Raw genomic sequence first — 12,125 nt, forward strand, 5'->3', positions numbered from 1 at the left:
CCTCTCTTGTCCCCTAGAATAACCAGTCCCTTAAGAAACCTCCCTTCTCCGCTAACTCCTTTGTGTTTGATTTCATCATTCTTCTGTTGCTCCCTACATTACTACAGTCCTCAACTTCTTTTCCTCAGATACCTTCCTCAACTTTAAGAGTCTGCTGCTGCCCACCATTCTATTAAACAATCTTTATTCCTGACCATACTTACCTTCATACTGCCAACCTTTTCTTAAAATGCTTTGTAGTTCACCTGGGCAACAGGAGAAACATCAAAGAAACCCCCTCCTCTCTCCTTAGCTGGTGATTTGCTTCCATTGTCCATAAGCTTGGCTCCATCCTTGAGTATGAACTTTCTCCTTACACGTGTTTATCTGCTCACTGACACTTTTGCAGCATTGCCCGCCTACCCCAATGCTTCAGCTTTACCTCTGTTGAGATATTCAGTTCCTCTCACCTCAAATATTTAAACTCCCTCCCCTCTTTACAGTCTCCCCAAATCCCAGTTTGTCAGACTTTGGGCACCTACAATAAAGGGTGACCATATCACGGCCAATCTCAGAGAGCTTCACTGACTCCCCATTCATTTCAGGATCTACTTCAAGTTGCCCTTTGTTTTTAAGGCTCTCCACAGACTTGATTCATCTCACAAAACTTATCTTTCATTCTGTTCCCTTCTCTACTTCTAGCACTAGCCTGCCCGTTCAGTCCAGTCACATAATTTTGCAGCTGCTGGTGGAAGGACTTCTGCAGAGCTCTTTCTGTATAACCCCACTTCATATCAAACTCAGTTGAACTGAGACTAATCTTTCTCCCTTGCCTAGAACACTTAGTTTCTTCTCCTTTACAGTTAAATTGTTTTATTTACAAATATTCTATAATCACTTGAAGATACAGTCTGTATAAGAGACACTATATACCTGTGCTGTACAAGGGGACAATTTAAGGAACACTTTTCAGTAAGGCATTCAGGGCCACATTCTGCAATAATAGAAAGCCAGCACGCTTAGGGTCTACCTTTGTCTCTACAGCTCTAAATTCTTGTTTAAAGAACAAGAAAAACTTTTATATAACTTAATGTCTACAATTTTAGTTTCAAAGAAAACTTTAGATAAATTAAAATATACTAAGTCACACATACATAAGAATTCACAAAAACCTTTGAGGTATTACTTGATAAAAATCCAGCCTACTTTGTTCAGGACATGCATACTTCCACCCCTGCACATTTTAGGCAATATTTTGAATAAATACTCTAACAATGGATAGAAGGAAACATCACCATAATTGGCTCACAGAGGAAAACCACATAATTAAGTTGTGGCTAAACAAGGAACAAAGTCACAGCCCAAGTTAACGTTAGAACTGACAGCCCTGAACTAAAGTGATAATGGACCACATTCAGAAATAAGATGCTGTAATAAATCCCATTTATTCCAATAAAAAAAATTATTCCACTTTAGCCATCCAGGTGCTTACTTGTATAGAGAGCAATTTCTATTAACATGTGCATCTATCACACATTAAACAATGCTACACCAAATACTTGCATATACACCTGAGTGTAAAGAAAAATGCTTCACTGCATTTTAGTCTTTCCTACTAGTGTATAGAGAGACAACATATACAAGCCCCAAGACATCTAATTTATGTACCAGTCCTTCCCAACACCAGTCATGTATAAGAATATTACAACACTGTAATATGCTGAGAGAGTTGGTGTATCAAACATATGCATGGTACCAGGCAATACTAAAAACCATGCCAATAATCTGTTTAACTGCCATTTTCACAACATTTACCTGTTCGAACTTAATTGTGTGTCTGCCTACGATTATAACTGAACATTTAACAGTGTACTTATCAGTAAATGGCACTGAAGCACACATGGTTAAAAAAACTTCCCTGAAGTGTTTTGGAACCAAACAGCCTTGCATTAGCATTAGTGTAGAAGAACCAGAAAATGAAAATGAATAGAACCAGTTAACAGCAAGAGTGAAACTGACCAGCTTAATGAAATCTAGAGGTAAAAATAGCACAATTATTTTCCCCCCAGTGTTAAGCTGTTAACTCATAGCTGCGAAAAGTGTATTACGAAAGTGAAGTTTCTAGCCCTGTCAATCACAACAACCTTAAAATGTAAGCCTCTGGAAGCACTGCTGCCATGATGTATCTGCATCCTGACACAGAGTATAAAAATATGTTTCTACCTTTTCATCTTAATAGGCGTTTATTAGCTGCACTTCACTGCTAATGACATACTAGCTACAGACAAGCGCACTTGTTTAGGGCAGTTGGACCTATGGCACATTATGTGTCCTGACATTCCATACCTATTTGCTGCCAGAAAAACATTCACCCTTCCAGCAGCTACAAAGGCAAATTATACAAGTAAGGTGGTGTAACTTGTCTTAGGGCTCTTAGAAAAGGGCTCACAGAAAATTTGAAGAGAGATCTGCATGTGCTGCTTAAGCTCAAGAGTTTTAGCTAAAACAGTGTAGTCTTTTATCAAAGTTTCACAGAATATTAAATGTAAATAAGTGATTAGCTGGACACACAAGCAGTAGAATTAGTTTTACCCATCAAAGCTTTTCTTCATTTCAAGAGCCCCAATTTAAGTAAATTTGTGTGACGCAGAACACCTACCCTTGTTCATGGAGTTTCATTACAAAACCTTTAAAGGGACATCAATTTAAAGTATAAGTCTACATGGACTTTTAAAACTTACAGTGTGGCTACAACTGAGATTGAGTGGAAGTTTGTTTGGTAGTTTGACTCAGTTTCACTCTTTTCCCTTTATACTGTTTCCCCTGCTGGCGGGTTACCCACACAGCAATAGGAAAATGGGATTGTAAAAATTACAATAATTGGCAAAGGAACAGAAGGCAGGTGTAAAACCCAAAATCATTTTGAAACTAACTAGATTTAATTTGACACTTTTCTGTTTGGACACTGTCAAATCAATAAAGACTCAATTTTGGTTTCATTTAAAATCTTTCTTAAAATAAGAGTATTTTGTTACTATGCCAATGGAAGAGTTATTTAAAGAAAAAACAGTAACCGAGACATTCCGCTGAAGTGTTTGTGACCCAAACATTGCATTCTTGTGCTAGTGCAGGAAGACCGAAAAGTGAAATTAACTATTTTGTCCAAAACACAACACTAAAAAAAAAAAAAAAAAAAAAATCTTTATTTAAATCTTAACAAACAAAGGTGGCATGAGTAATATTTATAAGGAAATTTGTTTTCAAGCCCCCCCGCCCCCAATTTCAAAATTTATATTTATTCAACAGTATGTATTCAATATTCAGGATCCACAACATGAACTTAAGTAGCGAAGACCACTATGATTTAACTTTTATATTAGCACGTACAGACTAGGTACAGATCGGGTGCTATTGTTTGTGTATTTATACATCTGTAAATAGCATGTTTTTGCCCCAGTTAAGAAAGGCAACTCATGGTGTTAGGCACCATGCACATTCTAAGAAATTCCCTGCCTCAAGAGCGTTTACAATCTAAATCATGTTTTGCTATTTACATTCTTTATAAAGAACTGCTTACACAGCATGCTACCACAGATGCCACCTAAAACCAAGGTTTTAATATGTTCCACACACTTAACAGTTTGGGGAAATATCCAAAGATACGTACTAGACTGGCATTAGTGAATCATAGCCAATTTACTTGCTGTGAGCAATAAATTGCCTTGATGCCGAATGACATTTAAGGAGTATGGCAAAGAAGAAAAAGCCCTTCAGAAATCCCATGGAATGTAGAGGGAAATTCCAAAAAAAGAGTTTTACCAACATTTCCCTAATAGTCATATACAATATTATCCCTGACCATGGCATATTCTGTGGTATAAAATGTAGAATGTGTATTTTAAAGCATTTGGGTTTTTTTTCTTGTTTCAATGTTTGTTGAGGTGCATTAATTTTTCTGTAGTATGCTTCCAAGTTAACTTTACCATTTTTCTGAACTTCTGTTTTCATTTGATTATTCACAGGGAAGATAGATACTTGAGACTTTTAATTAGTTTGATCAATTAATTGGGAAGTGAGTTCTCTCTCCATGGTGATTTGTGTGTGTATATTCCCCCGTTCTCCCCCCCCCCCCCCATGTGTGTTTTGTGGTGGCTTGGTGAATATTAGATGGGGCAAAAATTTGTCTGGAACTTTGTGTGGGTGTGTAATATATTTGGACATTTTTGATGAATCTCAAAGTTCTGATGTATTAAGTCTGATAATCAGCAATAAATATACTAGTTTTCTGGTGGCCTGAGTTTAATGACAGAGTGTAACTGCATGCCTATGTTTGCCTAGGATTTCTAATGATTTTTTAGAATTGTTTATTTTGGATAGGTCTGCTGTTAAGAGCTTGGTTTCAATAATGAAGTATATCAGGTCAATGTTTGAAGGAGGAGTATACATTTCCCAAATAATTATTCATCACTATCTCAGTAAAATAACCATGTACTGCACAAGCACAATAGCAGCTGCTCACAATACACACTCACTGCACAATGACAATTATTGCTAAGACATAACACTAAATGAATCCAGTAGTTTCAACCAATGATGAAAATGAATAAAGGTAGTATAAAGATATCAAAGGAGGAGACCCGAAGGTGACAAAAATTACATTTTTTTAAAACGTTACTGTAAGCCATTTTAAATGCAGTGATGCACAACCTCAGAGGCTTTGAAAGTAACCAAATTCCAGCTAGAAATCCAGTATTATCAGCCCACAATGCTGCTATATAAAAAATGCATATCTACATTAATGCCAAAAATCTGAAGAGGGCTAAGTCATATTTTTTTCCAAGATTTGAGCCCAATATTCAAATGTGTCAGATTTCAACATCAACTACAGATTCAACCAAGCCAAATGCTAAAGTAAGTGTGGGACGATTTTAGTCACTGCTTATAATTGTCGATTTCTCAAAATGACAAAATCCATCATGGCACAAAAGTATTTTACTAAGGCAACGGCACTGTATTGTTCAGCATAACTGTTTCAGTAGATAAACTGGATCATCCAGATCCCACACATGAAGTTCCACAGTAAATTATTCTTCCCTCAACAGTAGTTCTGGGTCTTTAAACTAAATTGTATATCTATAATGTATACCTTATCAGTGAGGTCAACCTAAATTCTGCATCAAGGACCCCAGATTCTGCAGCACTCATAATACAGCAGCCTGGAAATGGAGGCTGCTTCAGCTCCATTTAAAAATGGAGGGATTTACTCAATTAAATATGAAAATGAATACAAACAATTAATGCAACATTCCAGGTGTTTAATCTGACTAAATTAAAAATTAAAATTAGTTTAACATAGTTTTGTATTGAAGTTGCAAAACTCCCTCTTAGAAGTTGTCAAGGAATCTGAAGTTTTTGGCAGCTCAGCAGGGGACAGTTGGGGTTTTTGGCACTTGAGAAAGTGTGGGGAATGATTTCAGATTGTGGTATAGTCACATTAGCAGCTGGATATTTCTGCTAAAATGATCAGCAGTGAACTAGTTAATGCTGGCATTTTAGTTATAATTAGATTTCAAAGGAAATGCATAGTACATACAGTGCATCACATTCGGAAGGTTTGCTTCACAATCATAAGGGTGAGAAACTTACGTTTTTAAAAATGAAAGCTCAGATTCTGGAGCAGTTTTGCACCCACAGAATCACAGAATGCACTGAGCTCTGCTTAGTAGTAGCAGTCTGGAATTATCATATTCTAATTGTGACAGACTGATGGATAGGTCAGTTAACTGTAGTACCAACTGCCCAGAAATGTTTTCTTAAAAGTTCATCTGCTCCTGATGAATATAACTTCCTATGTGAAAGAAGAATAAGCTGTATTCTTAAAAAAAAAATCCTGTTTGCAGGCTACTGTCTCTTTAGAAAGACGTACCATAAAGGCAAAATAAGTTCTAAATTTAACATTTTCAAAGTTGTCTTTAAAAAAAAAAACAAAAAAAACCCAAGCAATATTTTATAAGAGAGATTGGGTAGCCATGATGCACAGTAGAAAGTCACAGGTTGTAACAGGAATATGCTGGGATTTTAGCATCTTCGTTTATCCAGCTCACTGGTTCTCAAATCATAGTCCAGAGAGCACTTGCTAGTCTACAGAGATCTGGCCAGTCACATGGCGCTGGCTCCTGTGTCTTGCAGAAGCAGCTGGAAAGAAGGAGCCAGTGAAGCTGCCTCTATTAGAAGGCACTGCTACACAAAAGAAACAAGCTTCTCTCAGCAATGAGAGCCACCAACAGGAGAGAGAATATCCAGGAGGATGGGAACCATGCAAATAGGCAGCATGTGTAGGGGAAGAGGAGGAATGTTTAAAGTGAAGAGCAATGGAAATGGTGGATTTAATCCACATATACCCCAAACAGAACAAACCCTTATTACAGTAAAGCCAGTTAATTGCAATAAATACTCTATTACTACTACTGTAGGTAAACTATTGCTTTAGTTGCCAGACATAATTAATTCAAAACAAAGGAACAGTCCAGTCACTCTATTAACACATGATCTACACCATGAGAAAGTTTGAGAACTTATCTGCTTAATGAACATTTATTCTTAGTACAGTTATTCTAAATTTCTGGCATACCCATAAGAGCAATCTGCTCACAATAGCCACACAAGCTAAATACCTACCGTTATATATACGCCTTTCAAACTTCTGTTCAACTATAAAACAGATTTCGTGCCCTATATCTTACTTTAAAAATACTTGAAAATAAACACTATAATGAAACACTAAAAGCCTTTATACTTGCATAAGAAATGATATAGTGAGCATATACAGTCTGCTCTCTATCTATTTAGGTGTTACATCTAATGTACTCACAAATCCAAACTTGGCATTTCGCCCTGGAATTATATTAAGATAACCTTTCTCTGGAGGGGGAGATAGATGACACCTTGTTTTCATTCTCTGTGTGAAGTCCACTACCCTAACAAAATTCCTTCTCCATTTTTCTTAACATGGTGTTGCTTCAAACACATGCACCACAGGAGATACAAAAACATAAGTTTATGTTTTCCCCCCTTGCTAACACACTCCACTTGAATCAATATCAAGTGATTCTGTTTCTTGCCATTTCCAGAGAAAATCCATCAAGATTCATTTTCAAACATTTTTCCCTTTAAGGCTGTATGTAATGCTTAGTCACTTCTCCAGTTTTTTTCCCCTGTTTTAAATTGCCTGTCAAGTTGCCCAACATCTAGGAATCAAGCATTCTGTTTGTCTTTGTCCTTTAGAGCCATTTTAATAAGGACATCCGTCTCAGATTTTTTCCCCCCAAAAAAGAAGTCTGTGTAGATTTTGTAACACTCTCGGAATTAGCAAATTGTAAAATATTCTTATGACTTTAGAGAGACAGAGGAAAGGGAAAAAGATAGCTGGCCAACGATCACAAACCCCATTTGTGTGCTTCCCCCTGAGCTCATCACATGCCCTTCTCCACATCACTTGGAGTTTGTAAGTTAATTGTTTTATTACATAACTTTAAACCTAAAACTAATCCCAGAGCAAAACGGCCTGGTCACAGATATGATATGGCACTGATGATAGATACCGGGGACTCTCAACCCGAGCTCAACCCACCTGCCACAAAGGCCATTTCCTCTACTTTCTGTGGAAAGGGAAGCCGCTCAGACAACAGGGTGATGGGCGGGGTAAAATGGAAACAACCCACTATGTCCTTCAGCTCGCCTAAGTGCCAGCCTGGAGCAGGATGCCCTTTGCGGTCAGATCGCACCCCATCTCCCAGCCTAAGGGTTACAGACCCGCCCGCCCCCGCTTCGCGAGCTCAGGGGAGAGCGAGTGTCCTAATGGGCAGCTCCTTACAGTGGCTGGCTGAGCTCTGGGAGGCCGACGCAGCCGGGTCTCCCACCCCAAGCACACGCGAAGGGGAGCGGGGGCCCATGCGGAGATCTGGGGGGTGGGGAGAAGAGGCTCCGCCGCCCCAGCCCCACATTATCTGTCAGCTCATGCCGCCGAGCACGGGCCGCCCGCCCACATCGGGCAGAGGACTCCCCCGGGAGAGGGGGCTCGGATACCCGCCGGAGTAAACCAGCCCCCTCCTTCCCAGCCAGATCCGGGCGGAAAGTTCCTCGCCTTCCCGACCCGACCCGGCGCCCTAGGCAGGGGCGTCCCGCAGGAACCGCCTCGGGGGCGGCGGGAGCTGCATCCCCACCCTTCGGCGGCACCTGTTCCCATCACCCCACTCCGCAATGGAAGTTACCCGGGGAGACGGAGCCAGCCGAGCGCCACAGCCTCCGCCGTGCGGGATCCCGGGGCGGGCGGAGCCCCGAGCACCATCGCGTGGGACTCACCGCCGCGCTCTCCCGCGCTGCTCCGTGGCCGGCCCGGCCCGGCCCGTCGGGGCCCAGGGCAGCCGGAGGCCCCGGCCGGGATGGAATCCAGCAGCTGGACCCCCCCCTGGGGCGCCCGAGTCCCGGGCTCCACGCTGCTGCGTCAGCGCCTCCGCCGCCGCCTCCCCCTCCTCCGGAGCCTCCCGGCTGCGGGATGGGGATGGGGGCGGCCCCCCGGGGCGCCGCGATCGGGCTCCTCACGCCCGCCGCGGCCGCCCAGCGCACACAGGCCGGGAGCAGGCGGCCGCTACGACTGGGACAAGAGGCTCCTCCGCCGCTGCCGCTCGGCTCGAACTCCCCGAAAGCAGCAAGCCCCTCCGTCCTCCTTCCTGCTTCCTCGTCCGCAGCCAATCAGCGCCCTCCCCACCAGGCCGCTTCTCCGCGGCCGCCAATCACACGGGCCGCTGCTAGCCAATCCCCGCTCCAGCCACCCGCCCGAGCCGGGCCAAGCGCCCCCCCACCACAACCGGGTCCCAGCGCAGGAGGCTCCCAGCAGCCACGGCATGGCCACCACCGCCCCAGGGCGGGGGAGGGGCCAGCTCCACACGAGCCTCGGCATCCCCCGCGGAGCATCGTTGGGCGAGCCCCTGACCCAGCCCGGCTGCCTGCCACCCCTCTAGGATCCCTTCCTCATCCCACACCCCTCCTGTATCCCCCCTGTACCCCATTCCTCCCTGTATTCCCCTAGAGCCTCGTCCCCTGCCCCTCAGCATCCCCCTACCACACCCCCGTTCCCATCCCAACCTGCCTACAAGCGCCCTACATCGTGTCCCACCCCCACTCGCGCGCTGCTGCGCCCTCTTTCCAGTCCAAACCGTCTCCCCCAGTCGTTTGCCCCTCCCCATCCCACAGAAACCAGACTCTCATGCCTGACCCACTGAAAACCATCCCTAGCCTAGTCACTGCGCCAGCCTGCCACCCACTCTCCTCCCTTGTGACTCTACACCACGGTCTCCAGCCCCTCACTGAGCTTCCAGAGCCAGTCTCCCACCGTCCAGCACTTCCCTTGCCTTGGAGGAGCTCTCTGCTGCTCCCTCATTCCTTTCCCATCCCAGAGTGTGTATAACCAGGTCACTGCCATTCCATGGAGCCTTCAGTTGAGTCTACTCCCCCTGCACAACTGCCATATCCAGGTCATTGACTCAACTTGTTAGTCAACCTCCACTACTTCCTCCCCAGCCAGACGACCCCCCTGTGCACTCTGCAAAGACCTTTGCTTGGCAGTTGGTGATCTGGGAATATGGTCTACATTTTAAACTAATCCTACCTTCCCCACCTGGATATTACAGAAGCCAGCCGAGTTTAAAACTTACTAACAATTGCTGTATTAACCTACAGTCAGGCAGACTTGAAATAGAGAAGGAGATCACATCAACACTTGTACCTTAAATCAGATTCCCAAAAGGTGGTCTGGTCGCATGCCGGCTTCTCTTTTCCACCTGCTAAATAGCATTTTAAAATTAATAGCATTAATTACATTAAACACCTTTCTATTTAAGCAACTGTAGTTGCCACAGAGATGTTCTGTGATCCTGAATGGGAGGAGAAGCAGTCCACATGACAGTCTTTGTATTAAGTATGTCCCATACCATGAAAAAATGGGAACCCTTTGGTTAAATCAATACCTGTTAACCACACATTTGTCTAGTTATTCTATTAAACTAACCTCCCTCCAAGGATTACTGCAAATCATAAACAGGCATACTATTAAATGCAAGAATTACTGTTAATGCTGACAAATCAAGCATTCACATGTAAAGGAAATAGCCAACGTTAAGATTCCTACCACTGTAATAACTTTGTATATCCTGTAAAAAACATTATAGGTTACATGGTAATATGATAAGGTTTGCAATTCAGAAGGTAAATTACAATAAAAAAGTACTACATCTGAATAATGTGATGGAGTTAACACTGTGGTAAAAACTTAACTTTTGAGATTTCCTAAGGGGAGTTCTTGATTTCATGACTAACACCACATCAATGCTAATTTTTGTAGTTGATTTTCTCAAGTGCTGAAAAAACTCATAGTGCACTTTTACCTGACACCTTAAGGTGAGGTGGCTGTAACAAATGGATTCTTTTATTAAAGATATCCTTAATTGACTGCCTCCCCTAAATTGTGGCATCCTTACAAATGCATCCTCCCCAAATCACTAACTATTCAAATGTGTAAGTTAATCACATGCAAAGAGGGAAAAATACACTTTCCTTTAACTGAAAGTCGGAAACATTTTTGTTTAAATTTTCCCAAAACAAACATTCATTTTTCAGCTGAGACCAATATTTGAAAAATTTTGAGCCAGAAAGAGAAAAGAAAAAAGGTAGTTCAGGAAAGTTATAAGCAACTGGAAAAAGCAGCAGTAGCATAGAAACTGGAACTCAGGCTTACCAATAAATGATCACTACTAGAAACCTATCAAATAGAAAAAAAAACCACACCTTTACCAGTATTTACATTGCAGTGTCTTCAATATAACCATGGTTCTCCAATGCTTTCCCTATTTACATTGTTTTCCCTTTCCATTCAAGGTGTAGATCAGATTACTTTTCTCCTGGTACACAGCATGGCAGAACAAATGAAGACTACGCTGCTGCCTCCACAGATATTTGTAAACTGGGTCATGCAAGCATGAACATCTGATGGCAGGGATGGACTCCTGGATGCTGTGGAGAAATATGAAGATAGGAAGTGTTCTAGAAAATCATCCCCTGCTGCCCTATCACCATCAGTAGGAACCCATTTTCTAGCACCTCAATTACCAGTATTTAACACTGTCATTATAGCACAAATAAAAAGGCATCAACTCCCTCTTTGAGAGATTAGATAGCAGGTGATTGTGCTTCCATTTCTGTGAGAGGTCACAAAGAAAGATTCCCCCTTATTGGTTCATTGGCACAAACTCCTTTTGTAAAGAGTTTTGTAAGCCAGTATCAGCAACTTTCCCGTTCCTTCAGGGGGAGGCCAATTTTACTCATTAGCCAGGAGGGACCAGCTGTCACAGAACCTCCCACTCCAGTATTCCATACCTTCTCCCACTGAAGGGGCACGTTAATAGCAACAGAGGGGAAGGGGGTCACTCCATATGTGTATCATGACATATGGAGCTGTTTCTTCTGCTCTTGCAGCCTTTGGGACAATCATTACAGTAAACACATCAGTTAAGAGTCTGTGTCTTACATATTTTAGTGGAAGTGCTGCTATCACTAAGGGCTTGCTTTTGTAATCACCTACTGCCATTCCATAATAGGAGGATCCTACTACACAAACCCCTTTCTGTTTTGAAGGAGAAAAATCTATTTTTTTTAAAACGTACTTTGTTATCACCAGACTCAGCACTCACCCAACAACGGGGCACCAGGGACAAAGGGCTGTCTAGAACCAGCTGTGCAGGCCAGCCCTGGGACTAGCCATTGCAAGCAGAATGCTTCTTCAAAAGCAGTGGTTCTTATCTGCACTATCCAGCCTAGGCAGGCTGCAAGGAGGAAACGATGCCCCCAAACAGATATCAGCCTGGAATAGTGACTGGAGCCAGTACCAGGGCACTACCATTGATAGTCAAGTTTCTACTGATTAATCTTCTGTGTGTCTTTTCCCATTCCTGGCCATCTAAGCAGAGTGGGTGGTATTTCCAAACAAGGAGACAGCCGTGATGGTGAGCTCTCTCCTGAGGAGCTGCAGTGAGAGCCACGTAACGTGATTTACAAACTGGAAGTTATAAAAAGCAATGTCAATTTTCTCAAAG

General features: G+C 42.6%; 1 protein-coding gene across 4 annotated transcripts in view; it reads right to left on the reverse strand.

The window, feature by feature from the left end:
* BAHD1 (bromo adjacent homology domain containing 1) overlaps window positions 1–8,737 on the reverse strand; it is a 68,888-nt gene extending 60,151 nt beyond the window's left edge. For 3 of the 4 annotated variants that reach the window (XR_012159465.1, XM_073348777.1, XM_073348780.1), the window contains exon 1: window positions 8,341–8,737. The gene's annotated coding sequence lies outside the window, so the exon portion shown is untranslated. Of the gene's footprint in view, window positions 1–8,249; window positions 8,312–8,340 lie in introns of those variants that run through there. The other variant, XM_073348779.1, reaches the window with a different exon arrangement.
* Window positions 8,738–12,125: the final 3,388 nt, after the last annotated feature.

This window comes from Lepidochelys kempii, chromosome 6 (assembly GCF_965140265.1).
Source record: "Lepidochelys kempii isolate rLepKem1 chromosome 6, rLepKem1.hap2, whole genome shotgun sequence".
NCBI classification, from domain to species: domain Eukaryota; kingdom Metazoa; phylum Chordata; order Testudines; family Cheloniidae; genus Lepidochelys; species Lepidochelys kempii.